Source organism: Gallus gallus, chromosome 1, assembly GCF_016699485.2.
Source record: "Gallus gallus isolate bGalGal1 chromosome 1, bGalGal1.mat.broiler.GRCg7b, whole genome shotgun sequence".
NCBI classification, from domain to species: domain Eukaryota; kingdom Metazoa; phylum Chordata; class Aves; order Galliformes; family Phasianidae; genus Gallus; species Gallus gallus.
This window is the reverse complement of record NC_052532.1, coordinates 147,929,084-147,953,271: the sequence shown is the minus strand read 5'-3', so window position 1 is coordinate 147,953,271 and position 24,188 is coordinate 147,929,084. Positions and strand designations below refer to the sequence as shown.

The following is a 24,188-nucleotide window of genomic DNA, read 5'->3' as shown; positions in this document are numbered from 1 at the left end:
AAGGGGAAATGGTTTTAAGTTGAGGAAGGCAAAATTTAGGTTGGATATCAGGGGAAAGTTCTTTACTATGAGAGTGGTGAGGTGCTGAAACAGGCTGCCCAGAGAGGTTGTGGATGCCCAGTCCCTGGATGTGTTCAAGGCCAGGTTGGATGGGGCCCTGGGCAGCCTGATCTAATATTAGATATGGAAGTTGGTGGCCCTGCTAACGGCAGGGGTGTTGGAGCTTAATGATCCTTGGGGTCCCTTCCAACCCAAGCCATTCTATGATTCTATGATTCTTTGATTCTATACTCCCCTTGCAAACCTCTGACCTTGCATTTGACAGATGTATTTTGACTTAGTCTGTGCAATAACTGCATATATCCAAAAGATCCAGATTTGCCTGAAGGGTTGGCCTGACCACTTTATTATTTATATCTCCTCCAATTTTTTGTCTTCTGCAAATTGTATCAGCAGTGGTGTTATATTTTGTTCTAAGAAACACAGTAGAACAACACACAGAAGCTTAGAAAACCTCATGGCCTCATGGTCTTCTAACTGCAGTGATCTGAAGTTGATCACATTTTTGCTTCAAACAGTACTTTTTCTTGTCTTAATTATTAATGGAAATAATTTATGTTACCATCTTATTTACCTTTATCAACCAAATGATCTTGTGATCTCATTAAAAAATAAGAAATTTGCCAAGAAGGTCTACTTCCCACAAAGTCATGTATTGGATTAATTATGCTTTTATTCTCTACCTTTTAAGAACTTTCTGAATTTGCTGTTTCCAGAAATGCTACATCATTTTGCCTGGAATCAATATCAGGATAGCATAAATTATACGAAGGAACTTTTCAAATTTTTAAACTTTTTCAATTTTTTAAATTATAATCAGAATGTTTTTTTCATCTTTCAGAAATTATCGGAAGCAAATATTTTTTGAATAATAATAATAATTTGTTCCAGTGGTAGTTTGTAATAGCCTTGGATGAACACTGTTTAATTTGTTTCACTTAGTAAAATTCAGTGGTTTCTGGTGAACATAGTAGAATAAAATATCTTTGTCACAACATAGTTTCATTTTCCATATCTTTAGCAGAATTTACCTTTTCCTGTGAGTAAACCAATTTAGTGTTGGTTGCACATGGAGATCAGTCTCTCTCATCTGGTCTAAACTATTTTGTACTTTGTGTGGAATTTAATTTTTACCCAAATTTAGGTATTGATATGGATAGAATACAGCTCAACTGAAATAAAATTAAAAAAAAAAAAAAAAAAGTGAAAAACTGACATGTAAATGTGTAACCTTCATTTTTTGTCAGGTTCTGTGGTTACTTGTAATGTTAGTTGTGGATACTGTGATTCTATCTCACTTACTTCTTGTGGTATTATCAAACTTTAGACCTGATGTCCTTGGCATTCCTGTCATGGGATAACCATAGTTATTCTTTGTCTGCTAGAAAGGAACAACAAACTAACACATTTCTGAACAGTTGATCAGTCACCTATCAGGACTGCTTTTTTCGATCAGTTGTTCTCGACACTGCAGACAAAACTATTTAAGTGGTGGTCTGCTGTAAAGGACTTTATCATTATATTTTATAGTTTGCTTATAGATAGGGAATTAAAGTGTCCTTTGATTATGCCACTTATCAAGATGATATTGACAAAATGTTGAATAAAAATTACTCTTATGATTTCCTGCTGTTCATGATAGACTCATTAGTCATTCTGTAGCCCATCCTTCTGCCAAGTTTTACAAAGCAACATTTTGTAGACAAAACTATTCTTTCTTGGCAGGATGTTCATTTGCTTGGTACCATGGATAGAAATTTATTTGTCAGTGGAGGCTGTTATGCAGAAAAATAACATCAACTAGAATAACCCACTTGAAACTGGAAGTCTATGCATAGTTTGGATGCTTTATTGAAGTTAGAGATCCATAAGTATTTTATTTGCACTTAAAATAGGCCAGGCTCTTCATTAAGCACTGATAAAGTTCTTCCTTTCTGCTGCTTACTCCCATCGTTTAAAGAATGCTTTTCTTTATTTACTAGATGATGTAATTGTATGTGTTGGAGGTATGACGATCTTAATAGCTTACTGGAGGTAAACACTTCTCATTAAGTCACTCATTTCTGTCACAAACATTAAGTATTCCATGTTGAAATTCTAGTTTTTCATATGATGTTAATCATCACTTCTGTTACAATTTGTGGAAATATTTTGTGTGATTACATGGAGAAAGAAAATAGGAACAGCATAATGGCAGTGTACAATAGCCATGAAAATTAACCCTGGAGCATTTAAATTTGCTATATTTCTTTGAGCAGACACAAAACGTGTTGGCTACATTAGCAGTATGTCATGCATAGATTTAAAAAAAAAAAAGAAATATTCTCCAGCAAGTACTGATTGTTATATCTTACAGGTAGCTTTACCTGTTTAGAAATACAATATTTGAGGTAAGATTCTAGTTAGACTTTAGATAGATAGGAAACAGGCTTTTCCCCCAGAACATTATTATTTTTAATCAACCCACAAATAATCTTCTGGCTTATCCTTATTAATAGTTATACTAGAAATATACAAAAATCAAATCTGTAATGTGTCAGAAAATTTAGGATCAGGTAGTTTCAGGAGTGAAATCTGCAGGTTCTTTGCTTTTGCTCCCACATTGTTTTACGTTGCTGTTCCTGATGTTGTTCTGTCTTTTCTAATGCTATACACGTTTTCTAAAAGATTATTACAATATTTGTGCCTATCAGATTGCACTTTTGCCTGAAATTTTGGAAGGAATTCTTGTGATGTTCATAGCTCTTAACATTGTTTTAACTTTCCTTGCATAATTTTGATTTTGAAGTTTTCTTAACTGGCAGTATTTTGGCCAAAGGTCAGCTAAAGGCTGATTAGAGTAATACCCGACTCAGAAGTTCACAGATATGCTAACAACTAACCCAATTGCCGAAATGGTTCCTGAATTTCAACTGAAACATTCTCTTTTGTACACTGTCTCTCAAGCTACACTCTTGATACATACAGTAGTTGTGTGTTCTGGTAATGAATAGATTTTTATGATATTATGTCAAAGGATATAAAGTCAATCTTAATTTTTAGCTAAAAGTACCAAAAAGTAAGGTCATCTTACTGTAGATTTTCAAAGCACCTATTACAGTAGAACTTAGCTTTCTTGCTTTTGAGCATCCTCCCTCAAGCAGATTTGCTCTCCTGGAGCTCAAGCATTATACTTCGGGCTCAACTGTGATTTGAATTTGAATTAAAAAAAATCATTAAGCAATTCAGAATTCACTGTTCAGACTTTTGCAGCCTCATCGTATTGTCTTAATAGGTACTGTGCACCAGTAGCCTATAGTTATTTACCCTTTCTGAATTGACCTTGGAGAAGAAAAAATAATCACCTGTTGTATCACAGCATGGATCCTTTGTTCAAATTATTCAAAGTCCATCACCACTTTAAACTGTGAAATAACTAATAATAATACTCAGAATTGGTCTGTTCTTTATACTTTCACACAGGCACATGAGGCTGTTATCAAGAGACAGAGCTATTTGAAAAAGTATGATCATGTTATTTGGAATCCACATGAGAAGGTAAATAGTAATTTATCAGTGCAGTTACCCCCTATAGGCATAATTAGTGTTGAGATCACAGTAAATCAATTGCTGTCAGCTACTGACAAAGATAATAGCTCTCAACTGGAAGCTCAGGGAAAAGGTTTACTGTATTTACATGTTCTTGTTGTACTTGTTGTACAAGAGACCTCAGTTGAATGCTCATTAACTTAAAAAACATTAAGACTATTTTCAGCTGGTAGCTATTAAAAAAATAAGTAATTACATTAAAGCCTTGGCTTATAACCTGACCCATGCAGTTCTTTACAAAAATAACATACTTTAGGAAGCTTTTATCTGAATACACTTTTACCTGAATACAATTCATTCTTGAGTAGCGAAAACTTTGAAACCAAGGAGAATTTTCAGTGGTTACTTCAGGACAAGGAATCATACAGGACTTTGATTTTAGAGGAATTTGTAGTACAAATATCTGGGAAAATCTTTGATCCACACAACATCTAATGAGAATTAAGAGCCCTCAATGTCATGCAAGTATTAGTGCTCTCATTTCCTTCCCCTGTGCTTTTTCTTTATGTTCCAGATAGTTTTTGATTTTTGTGAGATGAGTGTTTTAGGAGATATGAGTAAAATAAAAGCTCTACATGTAGCAGATGAATAAAATGAGAAAAGATCCAAACTGGGAATCTTTATTTCTTTTTTTTTTACTCCACTTTTTTGCTGTTCTCCCTTTGTCTAGATTTGCAACCTTTATATTTTTATGTTTTTTGACTTCCCTGTTTTAAATTTGAATTTTTGCTATTTGCCTTAGGATACTTTGCTTGTCAGTCTCAGAGAAATTAGGAGTAGTTTAGATTCCTTTACACATGTTTATGGCTTTGATAAGCTATTGGGTGCATTCTGTCCTGTGCAGTAATGTGATATATTTCATACAAAATGAAATAAATCCATGTGTTCAAATCTTTGTTGCCTTCCTCATACAGTCTGTAAGCATAGCAAAGGATAACAGAATGGTTTGAGTTTGAAGGGACCTGAAAGCCCATCCAGTTCCAACAACTTGCCATGGGCGAGATCGCTACCCACAGGATCAAGCTGTTCAAGGGCCTCATCCAATATGTCCTTGAACACCTCCAGGGATGGGACACCCACAGCTTCTTTGGGCAGCACATAGCAGTGCCTCACTAACTTCTAGGTAAAGAATTTCCTCCTAACATCTAACCTGAATGTTCCCTTTTTTAGTTTAAGACCATTTCCCCTTGTCCTGTCACTACACTCCCTGATAAAGAATCCCTCCCTCCTCATCTTTCCTTACCTTTCTAACACGTATTTTAGAGGGGACCTTGTATTTGTATGCTGTTCTTTTTCTGCTAACACTGAATTGAGCTGCTGATTTTCATTCATTGAGTAGTAAAATGAAAATGAACTCCTTCAACTTCTATAAGACCATATAGTGTACAGCTCTGAGTTTTAATTAACAGAAGAACCACATGAAAAAGAATGTCACAAAAGAAATGCAGTTTGGAATACACCTTACCTAACTTGCTAAACTAGGCATTGTCTCACTTGGAGCTTAGGTAGCTGGGCTCTGGTGTTGGGGATAATCCATTGTGCTGTACAAAACTGTGCATTTCCTATATGGTTAGTGGAGACAGTGGTCTCGGACGGTTTAGTCTGACTGACGTAGGTTCTTTCCTTGGCTGAAAATAACAATTATGTCTGAGCATTCAGGATCCAAAAAGATTCAGTCTCCATCAGTTTGCTTAGGAGCCAGAATCTGTTTTTGAATGCAAAAGCACCATGTAAAAAGTGGGTAATAGTTGTTACCCATCCTGCTGCAGATGACACACAGTTTTGTTGTGAGGTCTGATGATCTTAGATGGAAATCCTAATGCCCTGTATACCTAGACATATTTGGAATGACATTCTAGGCAGGAGAAAAACACAAATCTTTTGGAAATAATGAAATGCAACTGATGCCAATTAAATGACTAATTACCTTTCAAAATAAAGAGGAAGTCATGTGAACAAACATTCAGAAAGCTAGGCAAACCTACAAGGTGGGGGATATATATCCTGTCCATGGATATTTTGTTTAATTTGTAGAAACATAGTTATGATTTGCATAAACTAGTTCCCTTATCTATTTTTTTCCATTTAATCAAAGACTTTTTTTTTTTTTTTTTTTTTTTACGAAAGGTATGAGTAAATCCATATCTTTTTGGCTTTTTGCTTTCAGTTCAGGACCAGTCACTTGGCAGACAAGAGCAGTACTTAGTATTCATGGCAATGCCTTTACAAAGTCACAACTTCTTAGTTTCCCAAAACTAAATTTTCTGGGGAAAGCAATGTTCTGCAGACTCTTTTTGCCTTCTATACTCCATTCCATTTCTCCAGATACTGAAAGTACATCTAGAAACAAACAATAAATTTTATTACTACGGACATTTTATGAAAAATGTCTTATAATGAGAATAAGCTACAATTTTCTGTTTTGTTACTGAGACTCATCTGCATTAACCCGTGGCAGACATTACTCTTCATAACCAGTTGGCTCACAAATTTGTTATGATAACGTGTTTAACATGGAAGTATTTATATTTCTTGTACCCTGACTAAAGCTAAATTTAAGGGGGAAAAACCATGCTTATATTATGAGGATCTATGCAAAGAATTTTGCTTCCTATTAGAGTTTCAGAAGTATAGTTTTAAAATATTTTCATGATAATTCTTGCTATTTTTAGTAATACATGTATTCAAATTTTCATTATATAACATATGATTACACTGTATGTTTGGGTTACAAAAAGTACAGTTCAAAAATCCATGATGGCAAATAGCTTTCTATTTGCTGCACAGTAGAAACAACATTTTATACAGTGGTATAAATACTGCATTCTCAGAGTTTGGTTTACTTGTTTGTGATTAACAAGGATGATTTTTTTCATATTATTTTCTTGCTGACCTCAGACCCCAGTGAAGCTGGAGGATGCCAGGTTTTGTAAATAATGCCCCTGGAAGACATTAATGTAAAGTTTCCTTAATCCCAGAAACTGAAAACATCTGCTGGAATTCTGTATGTTGTGTGTGTTCAGCATCAAGGCAGCTTTCAAAGAGTCAGATGATTTTGCTCTCAGCAGTGGATTTTGCTTCAGCCAGTGGGAAATTATTGCAGAAGGATTTAGATGGTGCAGCAATAGTTAGTTTTATAATAATAAGTATAAAAAGAAGTTTAAAAAGTTAAGTACTTTTCCACTGAATTCATGCATTGCTCTTACATCAACTCCTTGCTAACAGCCAACTGTTATACCTTATTGCACTCTATTTCCTGCTAACCTAATGGCAGCAATAAAAAAAGACAATAAAGTGGATTGCACTATAGTCAGCTTCTCAGTTATTGTGATATTGTAATTTTAATAACAATTTTACTGGTGTGAATTTTATAGTATTTTCACTATCATTGATTTCATAATAAGATTTTCACATTTCAGTTTCCTGTCTTTCTTCAAATGAAAAGTACATAATTATTTACGTTTTACAGAAAATTAGACTTAAATAAAAGTGTTTTCAGAACTTAAAAAAACTCTACAGAGTAATAAAAACGTAGTATTCTACAATGAATATCTACAATGTTAAGCAAAGAGATATTACAGACATACAACACAGGGACAGCAGGAGCAGTTTTTTGAGTCTGAAATTTCTGCTTTCCTTTATTTTTATAACATCTTATGCAAGCAAAAGTTCGGATAGAGGGATTTTTGTTTTTCTGAATTAAGAGGCTAATTCTTTAAAGCAATCAACAGTTAGTGCATTAATGTATCTTTTCAGTATGTGAGAACACAGATGTTTTTTCTGCATTTTTTCCAGTTGATGATTTCAGGCCTTACCATCATCCAAAATGATGTAGAATTGCTGATACTTTAAAAATACTTATCTGTCCAGTCTTGTTCATTGGAAATGCTGGAATGGTTTACCCAGTGAAGTTGTGGTTTTTTCCTTGGAGATCTTCAAAAGCCTGTCTAGACATGGTCCAGGCATCTCTGCTTGAGCAGGGAGGTCCCTCTTAATGCTGGTCATCTTGTGATTCTGTGATAAATGAAGCAGTTCTTTAGTTAGCGTCCCATCATTACTATCTTTTTATTCATCCTGAGACAGAGACGTATGAATTTTTCCAATAGGAGAAACCCTGGTCTAATTCCAACTGAAAAGATTATTTTTCATTTTCCCCTTGAAGCTGAGGTGTTAGCGAGGCATATAAAGGTTATGGGACTAGATGTAGCATAGGTAGATTAGAACCTCCTTTCAATGCAGATGCATAATTTTGTTTGGAAGGGAAAGTCTAGAATTCTATTTGAGGAACATTTTTGTTTTCACACGGGATGTGCTTTCAAAGAGCAAAGATACAAACCCTACAAACTCTATCCTGTACTAATGGAATGCTCCAGATGTGGAGTAAAAGAGGTGCTTTATATGACAAAAGTTCATTATGAGGGAAACGTTGGTATGCAGAGATATCTATACCTGTCTTTCCTTAACCTTCAGTAATTGAATAAAACAGATTTTGCCCCATGAGGATCAAGTTTTCTGACATTCCCTAGTCATTCATTGTAGCCTTAGCAGGTGAGTTATCATCTCACATAATCTCTTGGTAGTGAATAGAGGGGGGAAATTCAGAAGAAAATGAGGGAGTCACAAACAGTACTTCTGAACTGCAGGTAGGAATCTTCAGATTCTGCGAGACATCATGGGCAAGGGATGAACCCACATAGTATTGGGTTTCAGTAGGAAAATAGATTTTCACAAACATTTTCACATACCACTGTGGTAGTGGCTCTCAAGTATGTTACAAAGTTGTGTAGAATGAATCCTGGAGAAGTACACACTACAGTGTGTATTAAGCATGCTTTGGAAATTTCTGCAGAAGAACGTGGATATTTAAAATGCTGCAGAAAGCAGTAAGTTGTACACCAGCTGAAAAATAACAGAACATTGGAATGGATTGTTTCCACACATTGTTCTCATAGCTTTATTAGCAACATCTGGATTATGTTTTTCATGCAGATTTCTTTTTAACATGATGGCTATTCATCTAAATAGTGCATTTAAATTCTGACTTAATGGGGTAAATGGAGATGAACTACATTTGTTCCTAGTTTGGAGACATTTGTGGGACTTAATGTTTCTTTATATTGAATGATAATAATAATAAATCAAAAAAGTCCGAACCTACCTGCACCACCACCACAAAGAAAAAAAAGGAAGGGTATAAAAACAGACAAACAAAAAAACCAACATAAACAACAAACGAACAAACAAATCCCCAAAAAACAAAGAAGCCACCAATAATTTTATGGATTTATGACTATGCTTTGGAACTGTTTTAAGTGATCTGAAATATGAGAGGAGAAAACCTCCTGAAGTGACTTGAGAGCTGCACATTCGGAACCTCTCCTGGTATCTCTCTGCAGAGTTTGACTCTCTAAGTTCTTCAAAGCATCATCCTTGATGATGAATGCTAGACAATAAAAGATAAAAATGGAATTCTCTGTGATCTTATATAACGTTGTAAATGTTTAGAAGAGCTTATGAAATAAAAATGACACGGTATTTCAGTTTTGTAGAGATTATGGCCTGATATGCCAAGCATTTAACCACATGCTTAAATCCATTCCTAGACAGCAATATACATAAACTTGTATTTAAATGCTCAACTGATTAGAATCCTAAATCTTGCCAGCTCAGTGATCTTAGTAGCCTAATGTAGTAGTTAATGCAGGCAGGAAATATAGAGCTAATGTACCTGAAGACAATTATAGAAGTTTCCAGGCAGGGCTCTGAGTGTTCTGAGAGTCAGCGGTCTTCCAAATGTGATATTGCTGTCTGTAATGATAGCAAACATGGTTAATGAGTGTGGTTTGTGTGAAGTCTCTCAATTGCTTTTCAGTGAAGTTGTTCAAGAGATAAGAGGATGATATTTTTAACTATTGTCAGTCAGATGAGTTGGCTTTTAAACTACTTGAAGATCAGCATGGCCTTAGTGTATTTTACTTCATTTTCTGTTGTTTATTTGACCTCATCCAAGTCACCATCATATATAGTGAGATCTTAAGTTCAGTGAGCCAAACTAAAAATAACTATTACGGAACAAAACATGACATTTTCAGTTTTTTCAAATATGTATTGTACCACTAGGGTGTCCAGGATGATAAATGGTAGTTTCAGAGATTTCTGAGTCTGAAATTAAGAAAATAAAACTGTCTATTTCATTTCCGAAGGACTAGCATTTGACTGAGCTGAAAATGTCATTACTAAGGATTGTAAAGGAAAATCCTGACTTTCATATTCACAGATTTTAATTTTTAAATCTAAGACAAAATCTATCTTCCTTATTTAACTTGGTTGAATCCCGTCTGGTCCCATAAACTTGTGCGCATTCAAATGATGTAATAGATCACTTACAGATTACCATAGAAGATTCATCTTGCTTTCTGCCACTGTCTTCTACCTCAGGGGCCAAGTATCCTGAGAACAGTTGGCCTAACTAAGAAAGATGGAGCATTAATTTTAACAACATTAGCTACCTGGGCTTCTTCCTTGTCTTTTGTCAGCATGTTTCCTGTCAAGTGCCAGAAAAGATGAAGTGTCTCCTTAGCACTCCTTTTGTTGTTAGTTTATTTATAAAATCATTTTTAATTGTTTATTTACTGCACTGGCCAATTTGAGTTTCAGCTGGGCTTTGGCCCTTAATATACTAAAGATTGCATAAGGATGCTAAAAGTTGTTAAAAAACCCAGCCCTGACAACAAAGATTTAATAATAAGATCACCAAAGAATAATTTGGAAAAAAAATAGATTATTATCTCCATTACGTCAGTTTATTTTATTATTCAGTGCTGCTGCTCAAGGTGGAACATAGTTTATCTTTCTTATTCAGTCCCCTGGACCCTGTTGTACCCCTTTCTGTTTACCCCCACTTTGTTCTTTCCTACTCCCCTTTCCCCTGTACACTACTCCATTGCTTTGCACAGTCGCACTGACCCTCTCCAACATCCTGGACCCTCAAGTTTGCCTCTTTACCAGTTGGAAAGTGCTGATTTGCCTGCAGTTTCTTGATAGCCCTCTCAATTAGTGTGACTAAGCAATTTTGCTTCTAATTACTAACTTGGTTAATGCTGACTGTCCAGATTTTATGACTCTGTGTTTTTGTCTACCTTCCTTATCTTTCCATCTTTTAGTAGGAAAACTAAACATTTTTGCACTCCATGCACTTACCAATTAGTGCCACTGGTTTGTACTTACTTGACCTTTGTCAAATTTGTCTCTGTGCATTTTGGTTTGTGCTTCTTTGACCAGATAAGCAAACTGGAGCAGATACACTCCTTCTACATACTCCCTATAGGGATATCTTGCTGAGTGGAAGAATGTGCTCAGACTTGATCAAGCTGAGGATCTAGATTTTAGTTGTCTTACTTTCTAGGAAGAATGCTCCAACAACTTTGTGATGCCTGAGGTGTGTTAACATGAAACTGTGCAAAAACAAACCAAGTTATATTTGCTTACTACAGTCTCTCCTTGGATATAGGGTGATTTAAAATTCAGGGAAAAGATAAGGACAATAATGGATTAATGTCATCTAGAGTAGATACAAGTGAATATCAAGGGAAAATGAAGACTTGAGAGAAAGTAAGCTTATTAATAAATGAGAAGGTAGATTAAATTAATGATTAATGACTCTAAGTGGCCAGTGTCTAAGTGGTTTTAAAAAAATCAATGTTGGTGAGCACTGGGGAGGAAAGTCATGAGCAGACAGAAGTGGGCTGGCATACTGGGGCCTACCCTCAGTCTCAGGTGAGACACAGTTGTGCAGTCTGGGGTGAAAAGCAGGCACCACATCAGATGACTGAGGGCTACTACTTGGTCTCTGCTTCCTTTCCATTCATAAGCCACGGCCACACAGCCCCTCTGCAGTTCATAGTGTGCAGTTCATTGTGTGGGAGCTGTGCTGACATGCACAGTGTGCAGTGCAAATTGACAGTACCATGCCTCCATGGCTGGAGCTGTGTACCCATGGAGCTGCTGGGGGGAATCTGGCCAATCTCATTAGAACCTGGCCTGAACAGAAAAAGAAGGGCAAGTGTTTTAAAACTGGTCAGACAAAAAGAAATTTGCAAATTGCATAAATATAAGAGGACCCTGTGCGTTTATTCAGTTGATTACAACTGTCATGTATGCTGGGGAAAAAAAAACAAAACAGAACTGTGAAGGTGCTGGAGAATTAAGACAGAAAGCTAAGGTCTCACTGATCTGCAAAAAGAAAAGAGGATGGGAGGGGAATGAACCTAATAAATCCTGTCTTGCCGGTTTAAATTAAATCCTTAAGGGTAAGAAAAATAGCCTTAGAAAGAAATAGGAGTGGGTTGCTAGTTTAAAAAAGATCCATGTACACTAAATAGAGTGATATTATAAGTAATAAACTGTATTCCTGGAATACTATTACTGTCAATAATTGAAAAGGAGAAGAATAAGGGGAGGACAGCAAGGTTATAGGATTTAGTCACCTTCCCTCTCACGGCAAGGGAGATATTTCTAGGGATAGTAAATACACATGACATTCAAATGTCTGTTCAATTTTTCCAGAAATGCTTACAGTGCCAAGCTTTATAAGATTACATAGCTAGTTTTCTAGTGAAGCCAGCCAAACATATGAGACACCAGGGAAACCCCTAGCTACAGTAACTAGCCAGTCATTTAAGGGTCAGTCCTACAATACCAGTAATAGCCTGTTTCCCTCTCCCCTCCCCTCCCCCTCACCTCGCCTCACCTCACCTCACTTATCCGTTTTATCCTCAAATAGCAAAAGCAGAAATAAAAAGTATATTTAATCTGAAGTTGGTTCTCATTTCCTCTTTAACAGATTCCAGGGGCTTCCTTCTTCACTTTCTGTGGGAAGTGCTCTGGTAACCAGCAGCAATACACATGCTGATGAAGCTAACAGTATTACAGATTTAACCTCACTTCAAAGTATGGCATGATATACATGCTGTGTAGGCTGTTATAAATATGTATCAAATGACTGAAAAGCCTTCAGTTAACTTGCTTGATTACTGTCAAGCTTGTTGCCTTGCTTGATTACTATCAGTGTGCTGCATCTGTAGTTTCTTCTAAATGTTGCCCATGGGCTTTGGGTCATTACCTTAAGATAATATGCATACACATGAGCATCAGAAATTAAACAACTTTCATATTTAGTGTACTTTTTATATATAAAGATACATGTAAACTACATTAGATAGATAATTGGCTATTAAAGAAACTCAGTGAAGTAACTTTAGAAGGAATACACAATTAGGCTTCCATACTGAAAACTGGTTGTAAACATTCATTCTCCTGTAGAGAAAAAAAAATGTGTAAAACTCAGTGACCTGTGAAAACAGGCATCCTAGGATACCAGGTTGAGAAAGAGTTTAAGCAAATATTCTGCAAACAACAGTCTGGCCAATGAACACAAACACTACTGAGTAAAGTTTTTTTCCCATGATTTCTATAGTAAGTTTGTGTTGACTGTCCTGTAGGAAGAAGTATATAACTTTGACCAATTACTGCATTATGGAGAAAAAAAGAACAAGCAAAACTCCCCAATACTAACTCAAAACTCCCTGAGACTGACTCAAAGCACCTAAGATTAAACTGTGATCAACAGTTTTTTGAGTTTTTGCTATGTGGTTGGGTTACAACCATCACACAAATATCAGGCATAACCATTAGGCTTTAGGGTGCCAGCTGAGATACTTATGGATTCATAGAACGGCTCTGACACCTCATGTAGCTTCTCAGATTGAAGGTGCAGGGAAGATAGCAAATGCAATCTTATCACAAATGCTGTAAAAACTACAAGATGTAGCAAGAGTTAACTTACTTGATAGGGTCTTATATCTCTAAAATCTTGAAACCTAAAATTGCAAATGTCTTCCCTAAAGAAAGTAAAAGAATACAGGAAAGAATTCAGTCTGTGGTACTCAGACACTTAGCCAGCCCTAAAATTTTAGGATCCTGGCGAAGCAGCATCCTTCCTCATTTTAGCTGTCACTGATGAGGGAGCTTGTCACCAAATTGGGTAGAAAGGGTATAATCATATTTTTCCATAGGAAAAGGTAATTCTGGTTTGGTTGTCTTGCACTGATTCAATAAGGAATAGCTTGATTGACTGTTAAAGATATTATTTTGCATTAATGTTAACCGAGACCGGAGTCTGGTCCTTTATCTGTGATTCGTATTTCTTGTATTTCTGCTGCCAATGTTTGCCATTAGATATTTTTGAACAAAAAGCCTGTGCATTTTAGGTAACAGGAGATAACCAATTTGTCCTCCCCCCCCCCCCCCCCTTTTGAATGCTGTATAATCTAATTAAATGTACTTTGTCATGAAGTGTGTCATCAGTTTACGAAGAAGAGTCATCTGATCTCACAAAACCAACCTTGATTCAGAAAAAAGATGCTGTATTTTCTCAGAATCCTTCTGAATGAAGTTCTTATGTAACAATTATAATATTTAATGTATCTAAATCTATAGATTCACTTACTGTCTGTGAAGATATATAGTATTTATTTAAAATGAATATAGTGTTTAAAATATATGTAAAGTGTCTTCAGTCTTGAAATATTCTTGATATTCCCCTGAATATAAAACTCACTGCTTTCAGCTATATTTTTTCATGCAAATCTAGGTGTATCCATGTCATGACATACAAAGCATGTGCATGCTGTATGTGTAGACAGAAAACATATATAATATCCATATGGCATAACGGTAATATTACTAGTAACACCTACTCTGGCCAATAAACTAAAAATTAATTGTATAGGATATGGTAAGGATACCATCTTCATGAAACTACTGTTTCTAACTGAGACCATTTCCAAATAATTAGTTTCTTACCTCCAAATTTTATCTTAAATATTTTAATAAATACTTTTTCCTATTTCAACCGAGTTTACATAGCTGAAAGTCCATGAACTTCTTTCAGGAGAAGTAGGAAAATCTGTGATGATTCCTGGTTTTCAATGAGGACTTGCACAAAACACAGAAGTAAGAATCTTAAGTGTTTGGATTATATACTAAAAACAGTGAGGCAACAAACTATGCCTTATCAATATTTAATCTTGCTTAGCACAGTGCAACTGTTGCTTTGATTGAAATGAATGAGTGCTGTTGTAAAAAAATATAAGATCTGTTTAGATGTAGTACAAAACTACCACTGAGATAAATTTTGAATGAAAAATATGAACTATGTTTCATCTTCATCTATGTGAAGGGAGATTGTAGTGAGGTGGTAGTCAGCCTCTTCTTCCGGTAACTAGAAATAGGATGAGAGGGAATGGCCTCAAGTTATGCCAGGGGAGATTCAGGTTGGACGTTAGAAAATACTTCTCTGAGTGTTCAGGCACTGGAATGAGCTGCCCAGGGAGATGGGGGAGTCACCATCCCTGGAGGCATTCAAGGAACGTCTAGATGTTGTACTGAGGGACATGGTTTGATGGAAAATATTGGTGATAGGTGGACAGTTGGACTGGATGATCTTGGAGGTCTTTTCCAACCTTGATGATTCTATGATACTGTGATCTTTAATGGTGGTACTGAGTAACAGAATAAACTGATATAATAGAGGTAACAACCCTATTTTCTTAGTTTTTCAAATCGTGCCTCAGTGACCAGCAGTCATTAGCATATTAAGGGCCAATGGCCAGCTGGAACTCAATTTTGCCAGTGCAGAAAAAGACAATTAAAAAATATTATATAAATAAACAGCAAAAGGAGAGCTCAGGAGAATCTCCATCCTTTCTGGCATGTGACAGGAAGCATGCTGACAAAAGATAAGGGAAAGGCTGCAAGATCTGGAATATTGACCAACGAAAGAAGAACGTGGGGGTGCTGGCCAACAGCCAGCTGAACATGAGCCAACAGCGTACCCAGGTGGCCAAGAAGGCTAATGTCAACCTGCCTTGTATCAGAAATAAAGTGACCAGCAGGACTATAAAGAGAGAGAGACAGATATACAAACATAGCAAAGCAAAGCTGTTCACCACTCCTCAGTCCAGTGATGATGTCTTGGTGTCAGGTGCTGATCTTCAGTAGTGATGTGTCATCAGAGGTTGAGTTGTTTAGTTGTCAACTACCAACAACAGGACAAACTCTTATAGTCCAGAGTGGTTGAGTCTGCTCTTTTGAAGTGACAGCTTCTGACTTTGGGATCTCAGCAGGAACTCCTTTGTTCCTGTCTTCCAGACCCTGCAAATTTAAGTCAGCAGATAAGAGGAAGCAGGAAGATGCCAGCTTGTATCTTGTCTTCACAGGACATAATTGTATCATCTCCCAGTCTCCTGTATCAAGCTGGTTTCATTTGCTCCTAGGCCCTTTTGAATGTAAACAACTCAGAGGGAAAAAAAAAAAAAAAAAAAAAAAAAAAGCTTTCAAATATAAAACCATCCACAAAGTGATATTGATTAACTCATGTAGATTTGAGACATTCCTTACCAGTGTCAGACAACTTCCTTCCAGTTTAAAGCCATTTCCACTTATCCTGTTGCTACATGCCCTTATATGCCCTTATAAAACATCCCTCCCCATTTTTCCAGCCCTTTGATCATCTTTGTGGTCCTCCTCTGGACCTGTTCCAGCAGCTCAATGTTGTTCTTGTGCTGGGGGCCCCAGATCTGGATGCAGTACTCCAGGTGGGGTCCCATGAGGTCAGAGGGGCAGAATCACCTCCCTTGATCTGCTGGTCACATTTCTCTTGATGCAGCCGAAGGCACAGTTGTCCTTCTGGGCTGCAGGTACACACTACCAGCTCATGCTGAGCCTTTCATCAACTGACACCCCCAAATCCTTCTCCTCAGGGCTGCTCTCAAGCCATTCTCCACACAGTCTGTATCTGTGCTTGGGATTGCCTTGGCCAAGGTGCAAGATTTTACGCTTGGATTTGTTGGACTTCATGAAGTTCTCCTGGGCCTACTGCTCAAGCCTGTCGAGGTCCCTCTGAATAGCATCCCATCCCTCTGGTGTGTAAACCACATCCCATAGCTTGGTGTCATCAGCAAACTTGTTGAAGGTGCACTCAATCCCACTGCCCACGTTGTCTATAAATATGTTAAATAAAACCAGCCCCAGGACCAATCCCTGAGGAACACTACTTGTCACTTGGACACTGAGCCATTGACTGCAACTCTCTGTGTGCAGCCATCCAGCCAATTCCTTATCCAGTGAGTGGTCCATCCATCACATCCATTTTTCTCCATCTTGGCGACCAGGATGTCATACAGTACAGTGTCAAACTCTTTGCGTAAGTCCAGGTAGATTATATCAGTTGCTCTTCCTTTATCTACTGATGCTGTAACTCCATCATAAAAGGCCATCAGGTTTTTCAGGCATGTCTTGTCCTTGGTGAAGCCATGTTGGTTATTGCCAGTCACTTTATCTTTGCTTTCCATGTCCCTTAGTAGGGCATTCAGGAGGATCATCTCTATGATCTTGCCAGGCACAGAGGTGTGACTGTCTGATCTATAGTTCCTTGGATCTTCTTTTCCCTTCTTGAAAATGGGAGTTATGTTTCCCCTTTTCCAGACAAGGGGAACTTCACCAGATTGCCATGACCTTTCAAATATGATGGATAGCAGCCTGGAAACTTCTGCTGGTTTGATTAGAACCTGGGGACGGATCTCATCAGATCCCATGGACTTGTGCTCCTTCAGGTTCGTTAGATGGTCTTGAACCTGATTTTCACTTTGAGTGGGTAGACCTTCCTTCTCCCAGTTCTTACTTTGCTTTCTGCAGCTTGGGTGGAGTGGCTAGAGCCCTTACCAGTGAAGACTGAGGCAAAGAATTCACTGAGCACCTCAGCTTTCTCTGTATTCCTCATGACCAGGTCTCCAGTTTCTGGAGAGGGCCCATGTCTTCCCTGACTTTCCTTTTATCAGTGATATACCTGTAGAATTTCTTTCTGGTTCCCTTTATATTCCTGGCTAGGTTTAGTTCTAGCTTTCCTAACCTTATCCCTGGCTGCTTAGATATTTTCTTTATAGTCCTCCCAGGTTACCCATTCCTGCTTCCACTCCCTATAGACTTTCTTCTTGTGCTGAAGTAAGCCCGGGTGCTCCCTGTTGATCCATGCAGGCCTCCTGGCATTGTTACCTGCGTTCATCTTTCTCAGGATGCACTGCTTTTGGACTTGGAGGAGATGGTCCTTGAACACTATATCAGCTTTCTTGGGCCCCTCTTCCCTCCAGGGCTTTATCCCATGTCACCCTGCCAAGTGATTTCCTGAAGAAGTCAAAGTCTGCTCTCCTGAAATCCAGAGTAGTGAGCTTGCTGCACACCTTACTGACATGAGAAGTTTTACTATTCCCTAAATGACAGTATATTTTCAATATATAGCTTTATAAGCATTACCTTCACCTGTAGAGATTACTTTGTGGGCAGCAAGTGGTCAACTTCATTTGACCTGTTAATTCAAGAAGTGAATAACTCTGAATTTATGCGTGATAAATATTAGGTGTAAATTCTGTGATATTTCAGTTTATGACAGACACTTTATAAGACATACAGAAATTTAAGAGATGTAATCTTGCAGTGAAAGATAAATGAGATTCTCTTTTCTTTGCTTAAACACTTGAATCTTTCTAGACCTAATACGTACTTAAGTTTTCCTGAGAAAATGTTTGCCAAAAGAACTAGATTAAACAAACAAACAAACAAAACAACAACAACAAAACTGTAAGCTAAAACCCAATGGGAAAAAAAAATAAAAAAGTAAAACCATTTTCTTTATAAAGTCACTTGCTTTACATTTTGTCTTTTTCAGCATAAAATACAGATTATTGTGTTCATTTTGGTTGCAACTTGAAAGAGAGCAAGGAAATGCAGGGAGATATTGGTGGACCAAATGTAGAACTAGTAGCTATATATGTTGATTTTTTTCCCAGCTGTATATCAGAAAATGTCCAAATTCTCAAAAGGGGAATGTGTAACACCTTAAAAACAAATACACAGTGAGCTAAGAAAAGGACTGCACTGTTAGTACATCTTTGAAAGTCAAACGCTTGAAGATAACACAGTGTAAAAGCAGTAAGATGCTTTTTCATAAAAAGCTACCAAGTGGATTTGAGAAATATATTCATATTTAGAAGCAAATAATCTGATATTATTTGTAATTCTACATTTTTGTCTTCTTAGTTCCTTGTCATGCAGCCAGTTCATGCAAAGAAGTCCACTGAAGTTAATAACATTGCTCACGTGTTTTGAGGATTGAGCCACCAATCAGCATTTTCCTATTTTCTCACTCTTGCAGCCTGTGTACAACTAGTGGGTGTTTTGACTGAGTCAACAAAAGAATGGTAACACCAATGAATCAAAGGAATTTGTTCTCATTAGAATGTAAAGCTAGAAAAGTTCTGCTTTCTAGAGCAAATATTATCCTGAAAAAAATGTTCTCATTAAAACAAATTGCCCTCTGTGGCATAATAAAATTCATATTAAGAGAAATATCTGAGAATAATACAACCTACTGTAGCATAACATTTGGAAGGAATTAATTTACTTTATTGTCTTAAAATTCCTTTTTGAGCTTCTTCACATTTTCCAGGTTTAAATTCATCAGTATATTGCTTTATGTCATTTTATTCTGCACATAACAAAACCTGGAAGGTGGAATATGCTGGAATTAAAGAAAGTTAAGTTAAGTTAAGTTAAGTTAAGTTAAGTTAAGTTAAGTTAAGTCTGCAGACCATAACTGATGTGCGGTAACACATTTTATCTCTTAAGTGTTTTCCATACCTTCCAACCTGTGGAGGCAATGCATTGTCCTGGTGTTGAGAAGAAAATTTGCCAAACAGCAAGCAAAAGGAAAAATAATGCACACAAACATAATCTAGACTTTCTCCTGTCTAGCACTGCAAGTTTCTAATATAAGCAGCTATCTTTGAATTAGTAGTCCCCATCCAATCTGTAGCCAATGGGAAAAAAAAAAAGAAAAAAAAAAAAGAAGCATATTCCGGACTTATTCCACTTCAACTGCATTAGATACCACTAAAAAAGGTCTAGAAAGCTGAAATACATTTGAAAAGCTGAAATACACTTCTACACTGCAGGTACCTGTCTTTACTTATATTAATCACACTGACAGTTATACTTGAAGTATGATAAAGACATGATTTCGAATTTAACAGTTACTTGCTATTTAAAAATGTTTAGTTCCTGAAGAGTATAGATACCAGAATTTATGCTAAGTGTAAATCTAAAATGTTCAGATAATAAAATAAAATGTAAATAATGTAGAATAAGGTGGATGTCAAAAATAAATGAGATGAACCTCCTGAATTTTATATCTAATCTTCTCAGTGTTTCAGACCTACAACTGCAATGATCAGGCTTCTCATTTTAGTAGCAGTGGTGTGGGACAAGTATTGCTTGTCCATCTCTGATGTACAAGCCATTGAATTTGTGAATTAGGCAGTAGATCATGATACTAAGTACTGACAGAAAATAATGCTGTCTATTTGAAAGAAAGAATGATGAATTAAAATAGAAGAGAGAAAATGAGGAAAAAAAATGCAATTCAGAATAATCTACAAAGCCAAACAGAGCAACATCTTCTTTACCCCCCAGAATTCAAGAGAAATGTTAACTTCAGGAGTTAGCCAGGTGAAGAGTAATTATTCAGAGCAAAAGCAGTGCAAGCTAATAGTTTGTCCCAGTAAAACAAACAAACAAACAAACAAAACCCCAATATGCATAGTGAAAGACATACAAAGATACTCAAGACAAAACATGTGATGTCCTTGAATACATTTTTTAATCTTAATCACATTTTCTCTAGAGCAGATGGTATTAGAACTGAAACGACTGTGAGGATGTGAGGAAACAAAACTTAAGATGCACAAAAACAGCCTTAATTGTTGTGTTTTTTTTTAATAAGAGTTCTCATCATATTGATGGTGTTCTAGTTAATCAAGTGTTGTGTTACCACTGAGTCTGTTCAGAGTAATATGCGTAGATGTTTTAGAAGTTGTACTTACAAAACTATTTTCTGAGAGAAAGGAATGAGAATAACAGTATTGCCTTATAGGAAGTAGATCTTCATTTACTTTATATTCTAAAAATCAAATATCAGACATCCCGCTATTTATCATTTTAATGAAATGGATTGTCTATTCTCATCTCACTTATGTTAAAAAAAAGTCCCTTCTATGTAGATAGATGCTAAAGAACCTTAAAAAGTTGCTTGTAATTCAAACAATTAATTTCTTCAAAATAATTGTTTATGCCCCAATTCTGTGTTACTTTTTTTCTAGTAAGTTCCTTTCATTTGCTGCAGGTGGGAAAGATAAAAGTAAATTTGTATTTTCTCATAGTTGATAACTGTCAGACTGCTCTGGGCTTACAAGGTAGTGAGTGTCATGCAATGAGTAAGCATGATGTTGGTAATATAGCTGTGATACAATTATTTAAAAGAACTCATTGTACAATTCATACAATGGAGACATACTTCCAATTATGTCATTCAGGCCAATACTACTAGATTAAATCCTAAACTGCATCATAGAATCATAGAATGGCTTGCATTGGAAAGGACCTTAATGATCATCTAGTTCCAGCCCTCCTATCCTGGACAGGGCTGCCACCCACTAGATCAGGCTGCCCAGGGCCCCATTTGACCTGTCCTTGAACACCTCCTGGGATGGGACATCTGTAACTTCTCTGGGCAGTCTGTTCCAGTGCCTCACCACTTTCAAAGTAAAGAATTTTCTCCTAGTATCTAATCTAAATCTGCTTTCTTTTAGTTTAAAACCATTCCCTTTTGTCCTATCTCTATCAGACCATGTGAAAAGTTGGGCACTCTCCTGTTCAGAAGTTCCCCTCAAGTACTAGAAGGCTGCAGTGAAGTCTGCACAAGCCTCCTCCAGGCTGAACGAGCCAGATCCCTCAGCCTGTCTTTGTACAAGAGATTCCATTCTCCAGCCCTCTGATTATCCTTGTGGCCCTCCTCTGGACCCACTCCAGCAGTTCCATGTCTTTCTTTTCTTGGGAGCCCTGAACCTGGATGCAGTACTCCAAATGGAGCCTCATGAGGGCAGAACATAGGGGGACAGTCACCTCCCTTGCCCTGCTGGCCACTGCTCTTTTGATGCAGCCCAGAATACTGTTGGCCTTTGAGCTGCAAGCACACACTGCTGTCCAGTTTTTCATCCACCAGCCCCCAGGGCTTCTCTCAATGAGTTTTCCTCCCAGTCTGTACACGTACCTGGGATTGCCCTGGCTCAAGTGCCACACCTTGCTATTGGCTTTGTTGAGTGTTATTATATTAATGTGGATCTACTTATCTAGCTTGTCCAAATTCCCTTGGATGGCATCTCTTCCTTCTGTTTTATCAACTACACGTATGCAAACACACATATACATATGTTTATATCGTTGAGGATATTTTTATCATGAAAATGAGCTTAATGCATAAAATTTCCACTTGACATTGTGAAAATTATTTTTAAGTCTTGTGATAAAATTCCTGTGTGCATGCTATGTATTCAAAGTATACAGAAGTCAGCAGCAAATTGAAGGTCTGATCCGAAGTCCATTTAAGTCTGTCTTCCATTAACTTATCCCCATATGTTTTGTAATCTGACTAGCTAGTTTATACAAACTCTATTCAAATGACTCTTCCTAGAAACATGAATTTTATTTCTCTACAAACTGCATGGGTATTTTGTTGTTTTTGTTTTTTTAATTCATGATAATCTGCCCATTATCATTCCAGTAATGCCATTTTGGACGACTTTAAATATTTTGAAGTAACTAAGGTAGTGTAAATAGTGTTATTGGAATCTGTTGAATATAAATGCTTATAGCATTTAGCATTTGGCTTTAGATGTTCTAGCACATTATGTCAACCAATCAAATTATAAGTGAGTTTGAAGGTAAAAACTGATGCTGCTTTTTTTTTTTTTTTTTTTTTTTTAATAAAATCATTTGAGTTGGGAGGGGTCCTTTAAAGGTCATTTAGTCCAACTCCCCTGCAGTGAAAACAGACATCTACAGCTAGATCAGGTTGTTCAGAGCCTGGTCCAGCCTGACCTTGAACGTCTCCAAGGCTGGGACTTCCACCACCTCTCTGGACTTTGGACCTCTCCTTCAACTTACTGACCATGCTTCTTTTGATGCAGCCCAGGATACAGTTGTCTTTCTGGGCTGCTTTTAGTGTTTTCTGACTAGAGGCAGGTGTAGAACTATATAAATCTAGCTTTAGAAAGTGGTTGCCATCCGTTGGTTAACTGCATACACAACTGATTCTGCACAGCAGGGCAGAGCAGTGCTTCCAAATGACAATAATAAAACAAATGAGATGATGTTATTAGTTAATGAGAGAGATTTCAATCCAGTATTGTAATAACAAATGCATGAGGGAGCACGGGCAGCTGGTGTTGGAATGCAAAACATAACAGCCTCTGAAGCATGATCTATTTAACATTTCTGGATTTCTGGGCAATATACAGAAGTTGTGCTCTTCTCTTAAAGTCTCACAGGGATTCATTTACTGACAATGTAAATCAAAATGAACTATTTTAACATGACAAAGAGTAGTAGTAAATTTTACAAATCAGCTTCTCATCTAAACAAAGAGAGACCCCTTCCTCCTGTTTGGCTGGTAGAAATACAAATTCACCATTGCAGGACACACACAACACTCTCTAGTTTCACAAGCACACACAAATTTGGATGTCCTTCTTATGCCTGGCATGGCCTCTCTGTCTTTCCAGCCCCTCTGTCTTTCCAGCACCCCTGCCTGGATTTCAGGTCCTCACAGTTGCTTCATGGGTCCCCTACTTGCCAGCATCAAGTTTGCTGCAACACACATGAACTCAGGCATACACACAAATTAAAAAAAAATAAAAAAGGTTAGAGATGATACAGATGATACAGATACATATATAGAAGATATAGATACAGATATAGAAGATACAGATACAGCTGCCATGAGGCATATGTGCTCTGACCCAAAGCTGCAGTCCAGTCACTAGCACTGAGCCCTACATTTGCTTCACTCACACTGGTCAACTCCCAGAGCTGGTTTGGGAGTACACACTACTCCCATCCCATTGTCTGAGAGTATAAGATACCGCTGCCTCGCACTGCAGGATGGAGGGCCTGTTCCCTGACTGACTCCAGGAGCTGTGACTGAGCTTCACTCACCCACATCCAGGTATCACTAGTAGTTGGCACGTAGTCCTTGCAGCTTCACATACACACGACAGCGGATGCAAATACAGAGGGAGATAAGAAGAGATTTAATGAAAGACAGAAGATAGGACAGACTGCAGTGATCTGGCAAAGAGCTTAGCCAGACGGGTGTACTGGCTGGCCTCATTTTACATGCAACCGTTCCTTTTATGCCCTTTTCTGCCTACCTGCCTTTATTGTTCCTCCTACTGCCCTTTTCCCCCATGCACCCCTATGAATTGCAGAGCTCTGCAGTTTCTGTACTGTTACAATCTGAGGCTCTTTGGTTCACAATCTTATCAGTTGCAAAGTCCATGTTGATCTACCTGGAAGCAGTGCCTGTAGTTTCA

The 24,188-nt window shown here is 37.3% G+C and overlaps 1 protein-coding gene and 1 long non-coding RNA gene across 34 annotated transcripts in view; one reads left to right on the top strand and one right to left on the bottom strand.

Annotated features, from left to right (window-relative positions):
• The window catches only part of GPC5 (glypican 5), a 676,292-nt gene that overhangs the window by 66,889 nt on the left and 585,215 nt on the right, over positions 1 to 24,188 (top strand). The gene's annotated exons all lie outside the window — the stretch shown is intronic.
• Positions 1,890 to 23,978, bottom strand: LOC107050997. The gene is made up of 4 exons (XR_001462930.4): positions 23,812 to 23,978; positions 15,657 to 15,861; positions 9,377 to 9,456; positions 1,890 to 7,662 (listed from the first exon to the last, which is right to left on the bottom strand). It is a non-coding gene; the product is annotated as an uncharacterized LOC107050997 (long non-coding RNA).